This window comes from Labeo rohita, unplaced genomic scaffold (genome assembly GCF_022985175.1).
Source record: "Labeo rohita strain BAU-BD-2019 unplaced genomic scaffold, IGBB_LRoh.1.0 scaffold_2055, whole genome shotgun sequence".
Lineage (NCBI taxonomy): Eukaryota > Metazoa > Chordata > Actinopteri > Cypriniformes > Cyprinidae > Labeo > Labeo rohita.
This window is the reverse complement of record NW_026128281.1, coordinates 1-11,040: the sequence shown is the minus strand read 5'-3', so window position 1 is coordinate 11,040 and position 11,040 is coordinate 1. Positions and strand designations below refer to the sequence as shown.

Below are 11,040 nucleotides of genomic sequence, written 5' to 3'. Positions count from 1 at the left end.
CTGTTCATCCTTCCAGTTCAGGCCACCATTACACCTCCTCTCCCTGAGGAGATTGAGACCATGACTCTTGAGCAGCTTAAGAAGACTGATGTTCAATTCCAAGCCGAAGCTAGACCAAGGTACGCTTTTGCATCTTCATTTACCAAGAGATATAAAGCACACAACAAGAGTTTCACAAACAATCTCTCTTATTTTTATTTCAGTGTTGCTCTGCAGAAATTTGCTGTGATGGGAGTGAACACTGCCTTGATCCAAGCTGCTGTTATGGCGAAAGGAAAGATCCGTATAATTGCACCTGGAAAAGTGGCTGCAAGAGCAGATATTCTGAAGGGCAACTATAAGATTCAGGCTCTGCCTGTTGAGCTTCCTGAACATATTGCTGCTGTGAGGTAAGAAATCTTAGTGATGCCTGCATAGCAACAATATATGTTACAACAGTTTCCTCCAATATTTTCTTTTCTTATTCCGACAGCTTTGAGACTCTTGCTGTGGTCAGAAACATTGAAGATCCCACTGCTGAGAGAATTGTTCCGTTGGTACCTGAGTTGGCCCTGCAAAACCCCCAGGTAAACCTTGGTGGACTGGTAAACCACACATGTATACTGCATGTGGAACTGTGCTAAGCTTCAAAGTCAAAGGGGCAAGACTTCTTTTGATGTTACTTGTTAATTTTCTGTTTCAGTCCTCTGAGATCCTTGATTCTGAAGCATCTGCAGGCTCCTCTGAGAGCTCCTGCTCCATTCCAAAAGACTCTTTGTCTTGCTGTCCCATACATTGAAATCAAGGGTTGCATTGAGGTGCATTCTCACAATGCTGCTTTTATCAAAAATGCTCCTCTGTTCTACATAATTGGACAACACTCAGCCCGTGCTGCACTGGCAAGAGGTATACTTACAGAAAAGATTACATTCTTGAAACTCAAAGATTTTCAGATGAAATTATAATTAACTGTTTGCCATGTTGGCTTTAGCTGAAGGTCCTGCAGTCGAAAGACTGGAGCTTGAAGTCCAAGTTGGTCCTAGAGCTGCTGAGAGGCTTCTTAAGCAAATCAGCCTCATTGATGAGGACACTCCAGAAGGAAAGGCCTTCCTGTTGAAACTGAGGGAAATCCTGGAGACTGAAGAGAAGAATGTTCATATATCTTCTGAAAGCAGAAGCAGCAGCAGCAGTCGTATCATCAGCAGCAGCAGTTCAAGTTCCTCCATGTCCAGCTCTCATGTGATTGAGGTAAGAACTTGGGATCTTGCTTGATAGCTTAATAGCTAACATTTGTATCATCAATCATTCTCATTCCTTCTTATGGGTTTTCAGACTGCCAATCGCATGGACCCCTTCAAGAAATTCCACAAAGATAAGGTAATTATGAAGGATTATTTTCTTTTCAAAAGTTGATATGAAAACATACTTGTATATCTCTATTCGGAAAGACTGAGTTTCTTCCAGGTCTGTTAATATTGTAGCGAATTTTAGCTCAAAGGGAAATGTATATAAATAATTACAATTAATTATGATTAATTACAATTACTTATATCAGCTGCCAGTAGTAACTGTAGCAGAATCAATTTTCCATCAACTAATCTGTTCGCTCAGTGAACATTCAGTATAATCTTTATATCAACTCTAAGAAATGATATTTTCTTGGCCACAGAAAATAACTTTCTTAAAGTACTACTGCATTAGAGCATGTAGCTCGAATCGGAATCGTAAAGGGACATTAATTTGCAAGGCAGAATCAGAATCAAAACTCATGTAATTTGTGCACAATAGTTTATTAACGAAGGACTAACACATAACTAATCTAAACAAACAAACATGAAATCACTCATACATGGGGGAATGGTCAGTGAGAAGTAGTTAGAGAGAGACAAGGAAATGAAGCTATGAAAAAAAAAAGTCAGTTAACCACCTGCTGTGAAACCATCAGTGCTGTCTACAGCTAATACTAAACCTCTGTATGTTTAGTTAAGTGTACGATACTTGCATTGCCTTGGTCGTCGAACAAGTGTCCAAATGCAGTCTCTGAAAGTCTTGATGGTTTGAAGCAGTGGTGGTTTTGGAATTGCGATCACGTTCTTCCGGGTCTGAAGAGTGATGAATTCCAAAGATGTCCTGACTCGTTGGTGACTGGGAGTTTCTTCCCATGTGAAAAGTGAAGAAGAACCAAGAGCTGAGAGGGACCCAGCTGAAGTCCTGTGATCTTTGAGGAATGGAAAGACAAGGCCGCAAGGCCTGGCGCACGCTTAGGGAAGTCCTGAAGAGTTCTAGCTCATCTTCTTAGGTTCTCCAAGAACCACTGACTGACTGAGGCGAGTCATGAAGATGAATTCCAGGGTTAGGTCGAACTGTCTGGCTCTTTGTGGTCGAGAGCCACAGCTCTGTATGTTGGGCCTGTCGGGCCCGCCGGGCACGCCCTGTGCCGGCTCCAGCTCCCCGTGGGTTCCTCCACACGGGCAGCAATCGGAAGATGTTGCAGACGAGTGAGAAAGTGAAGAGAGAGAGAAGAGAGAGGGGTCGATGCCTTTAAGCTCTCTGGAGGCTGTACCTCCAGGAGGTCCATGAACCAATGGTAACTTTCACCTTTGGAGAGAAAGTTTACGACTCTTTGTCTGTGAGCATGGTAATTTGCATATGTAATTCGATTGGGTGTTGATGCAAAAACTACTAAGGTTTCTTAAAACACTAACATGTTGCAAAGGTATCAACATCTAATTTACACCATCTTTTAGATCATTAAAATACGAACTCAAAGAGTCCAAGCATGACATAGGTGGGTTATACTACTAGTCATCTATCATAATACATGCATAAAACAGTAGAAAGACAAATACAAATACAACAGACAAAATTAAAATACATTGCAGTAATACTGTACACAATAACCTGGGCTATGTGTGATAGGAAGGTCAAAGAAAGGTTTGTCTGTGAATGAATAGGAAGGAGTCTATCTCTATAGGCACTGTGTCTTTCCTATGGCAAATGTAGCATGGGCAGATGTGCATTCCTTGAAGCAATAAAACCTGTGGTATCAGATCGTTGTCCTGGCAACTGAGCCCTTTTGGGGTGTTAGTTGCTTTGGGGGGGGTTTGTCTCCAGAGCTCCAGCATGTAGCTGGCCTGTTGTGTTTAAAGACTATTTGTTAAATGTAACAATTAATGTATGTCTGATTGGTCCAGACGCTACAATATTATAAAAAAACTTTGCTTGCAGTACATGGTACACCAAGGAGCCTCAAAGGCAGTTAGCAGTGGAAGTGCCGCATCTAGCTTTGAGAATATCCAGAAACAGGTAAATCAATTTCTGTGATTTGATTCATCTTTAAGCAAAACTACAGTGGAAAATCCAACTTGATATGATTTTTTTAAATGCTTGTTCTTCTTTCAGGCTAAATATCTTGGGAATACTCTTCCACCTGTTGTTGCTATTATTGCCCGTGCTGTGAGAGTTGACCGCAAGCTGCTGGGCTATCAGCTTGCTGCTTTCTTTGACAAGCCAACGGCAAGAGTGCAACTCATTGTTTCTTCCACTGCTGAGAATGACAACTGGAAGTTGTGTGCTGATGGTGCCCTGCTGAGCAAACACAAAGTCACTGTAAAATCAGAGCTCATGTGAAATTCCCCAAATTGATTCTTCACTTGATGTGTGCTGGTCTGAACTGTACACACATTTTCTTCTTCAGACCAAGCTTGCTTTGGGTGCAGAGTGTCAACAATATGCAGTCATTACTAAAGCTGAGGCTGGAATCCTTGGAGAATTCCCTGCTGTCCGTCTAGAGTGGGAATTGGAGAGGCTTCCAGTTATTGTCACCACCTACACCAAAAAGTAAACGCAATGGTCAAGAACTGTTTTGTGGTAAATGTTATGTTTTGAGTATTTTTTTTTTTTCATACGTTCCCCTTTTAAACAGGCTAGCTAAGCACATACCTATGGCAGCTCTATGGGCAGGATTCAGGCTTGAAAGAGCCACTAACAGTGAGAAAGAAATCGAACTGACTGTGGCATTGCCAACTAAGACGTCCCTGAATGTAATCGTTAGGGTTCCAGAGGTGAGCGGCCAGTAATATTTAAACTATGACTCCGAGATAAAATAAGAAAAGTAAATACTGTAACATAACATATCTGCTGCTCTAGATGACACTGTCGAGGATGGCTATTCCTCTCCCAGTCACTGTTCCCATCAATCCAGATGGAACTCTTTCTGTTCATATTGATAAGGACATTCTGTTCAGAATCCAGAACACTATCTATGATTACACCACAGGTAGAAGAAATATAAGATGACATACTGGTATATACACTCAGAAACCACACACTTGCTTGATTTTGATTTCGTTTTTTAGCTCAGTGCAGCATGATGCAGGACACAGTCACTACGTTCAATAAAAGGAGGTACAAGAACGAAATGCCTATTTCCTGCTACCAAGTATTGGCCCAGGATTGCACACCTGAGCTGAAATTTGTTGTTCTCTTGAAGAAGGATGAAGAGACTGAGGAAAACCACCTGAACGTTAAACTTGCTGACATGTAAGTTAATTCTCTTGTGAACTGGTGTCCATATAATCTGCAGGTTTATTTACTGTGGATTTCATTTGATCACATGTCTTTAACAGCAACGTCGACCTGTATGCTTTGGGCGCCGATGCAAAAGTTAAAATTAATGAAATGGAAGTGCCCACCAGCAGCCTTCCCTACCAGCATCCCTCAGGTAGGTTCTAAGGTCCATGTGGTCTCTTTGACTTACTTCTTGTACACTGAAATGCTCTTCTGGTTTAGGCTCCATCCAGATCAGAGAGAAAGCTGATGGTTTGTCACTTTATGCTCCTAGTCACGGGCTTCAGGAAGTCTACATTGCCAATGGTCTTTGGAAGGTGACTACAAGTTAATGAGCATGTTTCAGCTTCTGTATTTCGGCAACATAACACATGTTCCAGAGTTTGAGTAATTATGTAATTTTTAGATCCAAGTTGCAGACTGGATGAAGGGACAGACTTGTGGACTCTGTGGAAAGGCTGATGGAGAAACCAGACAGGAGTACACCACACCCAGTGGATACCTGACTAAGAGTTCAGTCAACTTTGCACACTCATGGGTGCTTCCTGCGGAGAGCTGCCGAGATGCCAGTCGTAAGATTTGTCTGACACTGTGCATTACAAAAAAATGTCATATGTTTTAAAGACATTAAAAATATATATATATATATATATCTTTCCTCTATCAGAATGCCGCATGAAACTTGAATCTGTGAAGCTGGAGAAGCAAGTGATTTTGAATGGACAGGAATCCAAATGCTACTCTGTTGAGCCTGTGCTGCGCTGTCTGCCAGGCTGTGCACCAATCAGAACCACTCCTGTCACTATTGGATATCACTGCCTGTCCACTGGTAAGTTACTTCATGCCTTGTTTGCAGACTGATTTGACTCTATTCCAGTCATTCTCAAATGGTTTTGCTTTAGAAAACATATTTACATCTTAAAATTCAAAATGATTAACATAGGCTGAATGGGACAGTATTTTATTTTGGTTCCTAAATGTCGCTCCCATTTATTTATATCTTATGTTCCAGACTCCAACCTCAACATGTTCGATGGAATCTATGAGAAGAGTGTAGACTTGAGAGAGACTACAGATGCTCATGTGGCCTGTCGCTGCACTGAACAGTGTGCTTGAACCTACATCTTGGCTTAGTAGTACTTAAAACAATTTTTTTTTAAAGCTGCTGTAAATCATTGCCTTCGTTTCAATAAATCTGAACAAGCACTCTCAAAAATTTGTCTGCTCACTATTTTTCTTTTTTGTGTAACAAGTGGGGCATTAGTTCCATTTTTTGTCTACTTCTGCTGTAATCACTATAGATATTGAGGGGAACACACACACCAATGTGGTTTTCAGTGACAGAATCCTATTTTTTAAGAGTCTAACTGAATACTAACTGTCTAAGTAAATACTACTCTGAATGATTTATTATGGACCAAGTCCCAGAATTAGTATCATCTGAGTCAGCAGTTTCTCTTGTTTGATCATTGTGTAAGTCTGCGTAATCAGCTAATCTACATATCGGTCTTACTTTCTATCTTTGAATTCATGCACAAGTTTGATATTACTGTACCACCATCTTGAGTCTCAAAGCACATGTAGTACAAATGGCCTCTGAGGACTTTAATATTATTTTCATGGTCAAAAAAGTTTTGATAGAAGTGTAAATTCTCATAAGTATCCAATTAAAGCACGAATGGCAAACATTGCTTAGAAGAAAAACAAATCAGTTAGCCAGTGTAGCAATATACAGTAAATCCAATGCAACTCTTAATGTATGTTGTCCCTTGCATAAGGATCCACACAAACTTTTCACCAAAATAAAAAAGAATAATCATGGTTAACATGAAGGGAAAGGTAGTAACATTACTTTTCAACGTACTTCCACTGAACCTACAAAGACTACACAAAATGGAACTGTTTATAGTCTACATTTGCCACAATTATGAGAGCGATTCCCAAATAACATCACATTGTAATAACATTGTAACATAAGCACTGTTCACTTGACATTATCTGTAAGAGTTTCTAAACTTTAAATTGTAGACAAATATAGGCATACTGTGTCAAAGTCTGAGACAGAGTTGCAGATGTTGAATATTGACATGAATACAAATTGAATAGTCTCAGTAGAATGAATTAAAAATCAGCTACATTTACATTTAATACAAGCCTCTGGAAATCTTAAATTTGTGATGAAACATACTGTAAGTAGAGACAGATCTTCTTCAGATCAAGTTTGATGTACAAGCATGTGTTAGAGAAATGTGGACTTGGTTCCATCGGTTGTTCCGATTAAAAAGTAAATGAGAGCATGCAGTCAATTGTGGGGTAGCATGTTTAAAGAGATAGTTCCCCCAAAAAATGAAGATTGTGTCATTAATTACTCACCCTCATTTCATTCCAAACCTGTAAGACCTTCGTTCATCTTCGGAACACACATTATGATATTTTTGATTAAATCCGAGAGCTTTCTGACCCTGCATAAACAGCAACGCAACTACCACATTCAAGGGTCAGAAAGGTAGTAGGGACACCTTGTTTGCAAGCAGAAGAATGCACACGTATGCGTCATGGTGCTGTCATTAATTTGTGACAAAGACTGACACAGAAGAGAAATTGTTAAATACAAGTCATTATTTTTGTTTTCTTTGCTCACAAAAAGTATTCTCCTAGCTTCATAAAATTACGGTTTAATCACTGATGTCACATGGACTATTTTAACAATGTTCTTACTACCTTTCTGGGCCTTGAATGTGATAGTTGCATTGATGTCTAAGCAGGGTCAGAAAGCTCTTGGATTTCATCAAAAATATCTTAATTTGTGTTCCTAAGATGAACGAAGGTCTTACGGGTTTGGAACAACATGAGGGTGAGTAACTAATGACAGAATTTTCACTTTTGGATGAACTATCCCTTAAACCCTCTATGGTACCGTGTTGCCTCCAGGCAACACAGCCTATTTTTGGTGTTTTAAATAAAATGAGCCACCCATTTAATGAATCAATGCTATCTTAGTAAAGAAGAAGTCAAATACTAACAAATGAAATTGCAAAAAAGTGGACCCATAGGGGTCTATTTTGCTCCCTCTTTCAGGACATGTGCACATGTCACATGACTCCATATTTTGTCCAGAGAAAGGTGCAGTTTTCATCAAATTTCATTCATATAATTGCCAACAAAAAATCTGAATCACCTTCCCTGATTAGTAAAGGTTCAAAAACCTTTCATAATATATCATCAAATATATCATAGGAAATTACAAAAAACTGCATGTTGCCTCAAGGCAACATTGTACCGTAATGGAATCACATATGGCCATACCAGGCATATAGCATAGCATACGTGTATATGATATTTGTAAGAAAAAAGTTAGAATTATCTAAATGTATTTGCATTTTTGCATTATATTGTAATGCATTTATAAGAATTGTAATTCATATACAATATCTCCACATATTCTGCAACATGTGGGTATAAAATCTTACTTTTTGTTAAATGTGAGATGTGCAAAACATCAAAAGTGTGATAAATCTATTTGCTCAAATGTTTGATTAATGAAACTAGTGTTTTAAATAAATTGATTAATTTTTCTGCATGAAAATATCAAATTTCAAATTTTGTCCTTTGTGGTACAATGTTGCCTTGAGGCAACAAACTTTTAAAAAATAAATAAAGAAAGAAATTATAAAAATGTTTATTGATATTGTTATAGTGTCCAATTTTAAGCAGGAAAAACATCACAAATAATTTTTTCCTCATTGATATCATAATGCGTACCGTAGAGGGTTAAGCAGACTAAATGATTGGGGATGTACAGTCAGGTCCATATATATTTTGGAGACTGACACAATTTACATAATTACGGCTCTAGAATAGATTCTACTGATGCTACTAGAATAGATAACCCCATATATAACCATAAATAAAATGTTCATTTTAAATATTTTGTTGAGAATCCTTTGCAGGCTGGCAGTCTGGAATTCATGGACATCACCAAAGACTGGGTTTCCTCATTTGTGATGCTTTGCCAGACCTTTACTGCAGCTCACTTTAGTTGTTGTTTGTTTGTGGATCTTTCTGCCTTTAATTTTGTCTTCAGTGTTCAGACAGTATATCCCTATACACTTCAGACTTCTTCTGGCTGCTTCTGTCCTCTGTCATGTCATCACTAAACACCAGTAACCCAGTGCCACTGGAAGCCATGCAAACTCATGCCATCACACTGCTCCACCATGTTTCACAGATGATGTTGTATACTTTGGATCATGAGCTGTTCCAAGCCTTCTCCATACTTCTTTCTACCCGTCAATCTGGTACAGGTTGATCTTACTTTCAACCATCCAAAGAATGCTTTTCCAGAAGTGTTCTGGCTGTTTTTAGATGTATTTTGGCAAAGTCTGGCCTTGTTTGCACCTTGTGGTGAACTCTCTGTATTTTCTCTCGTGAAGTCTTCTCTTGATTGTAGACTTTGACAGTGACAAGTGATACACCTACCTCCTGGAGAGTGTTCTTCACTTGGCTGGATGTTGTGAAACGGTTTTTCTTTACAATGGAGAAGATACTGCTGTCCTTTGTGAACATCCAGGCCTTTTTATGTTTCTGGGCTCACAAGTGTGTTAATTTATTTATTTTTTCTCAGAATGTACCAAACTGTTGATTTGGCCATTCCTAATGTTTCTGCATCTCTATGATGGATTTCTTTAGTTTTTGAAGCCTAACAATTGTCTGTTTTACTTGCCTGCAGAGCTTTTTTGACCGCATGAAGCAACAGCCTCCAAATGCCACACTTAGAATCAACTCCAGACCTTTTACCTGCTTAATTGATGTAGAAAATGAAGGAATAGCCCACAACTGTCCATGAAACAGCTTTTGAGTCAACTGTCCATGGTTCCTTGAAAAAGGGCGAGGTACATAATAAAGAGCTGTAATTCCTTAACCTTTTCTCCAATTTTGATGAGACTACCCTTAAAATAAAGCTCAAAGTGTGCACTTTAAGCCTAAATTATATTATATAACTGTACCTTGAATATGTTTTGGTCAACAGCTAAAATAATAAAACTTGTGTCAGTGTCCAAATATATATATGGATCTGACTGTGTAGTATATTTCACCAGAGAGAAGTCTGTTGAGGAAAAGATTGATTTATGACATTTTGATTAAACATTATGCATTGTTATTGTTACTTCTCACTTATAATGGAGACTAAAAACACAGTCATGTGAATAAGTATTTCATATTCACAGCTCCTCTCACGATGTGGCTTTCAAAATGTGAATATGACATGATCCTTACTTTAATATTGACTTATTGATCAAGTTTTGATGACATGAGCCAGGGTAACCTAACCTAAACTGATATTCTTATGCCAAATCTGTCAACATTGTGTATTTTGAGACCAAAAAGCTACAAAAAAGAAGAGCAAAGTGTATCCACAATGCAACACTGCCATCAGTGCAAATGAGACTGGGTTAACCAACAGGAGTGAACTGTGCAGTGCAACCCACAGGACAGAGAGAACCATCCAAAACAGATCATATTCTAACTGTCTCTCGCACTAAATGAATCGACTGTTGAGTTGAGTTGGAGTGCAGTTGTTGCTAATATTCAAGAAAAATGGATTACATGCACAATAGGCTTCAGCACTTCTGAAATAAACAAAACTGTTAACATATAGTAGACTCCTTTTTTAATGATGACACATCATTAAAACACATCAAGGTTGCTAAACCCTGTTAACTGTAGATGTACAGGGCTTGAATATGAATAGGCTTGAAAAGTATAAAAATTAGAATTGAGCCAATTAAAAAAAAAACTGTATTTCACAAGGAGTGCAGCTGTAGCAATGATTAGCGATGATTTATGTAACATTTTAATATAAATAATCATACATTTTCGTCCAAGTTCTTAGGTAACTGTACGTATTCATTGCATCACAATCCTGTGAACTTGGTCAAAAAATTGAACTCCCTGTGAAACCACTTTGAAAATATACAATCTAAAAATATATACCCTATAAAATCGACATTAATATATATTTTTTTTTTCATACAAAACTGACATTGAACATTGTTCTGAAGGATGACATGACAGGCCAGGGTAACCTAACCTAACTGATATCGGTGTGCAGATAAGTTAACCAATCAAAAGCCTCGTCTTATGTACTTTTTGACACAAATCTAAAAACATCTGTTAATATTTAATTTAGAAATTAAAACTTAGTCAGCAAGATACCACTATAAAAGAGCTGAAGCTCTGAGGAGTTCTTCACAAACCACCAGCCATGAGAGCTGTTGTGCTTGCCCTGACTGTGGCCCTTGTGGGTAAGTAAAATTCCAAACTTAAGATCTTCCTCTTTGTCTTTTCTTTAAAGATTTCTCCTTAACGAAAGTACATTTAGAACCTCTTCAAAAACTAAACTAGACACACAATTGTCAAAGCATATTCTCTCATTTGTTTTTTCAGCAAGTCAACAGATCAACCTTGGTAAGTAATATGATTTGGCACAAT

The 11,040-nt window shown here is 38.3% G+C and overlaps 1 pseudogene; it reads left to right on the top strand.

The window, feature by feature from the left end:
- The first annotated feature begins 3 nt into the window (after positions 1-3).
- Positions 4-5,695, top strand: LOC127159283 (vitellogenin-like; annotated as a pseudogene).
- Positions 5,696-11,040: the final 5,345 nt, after the last annotated feature.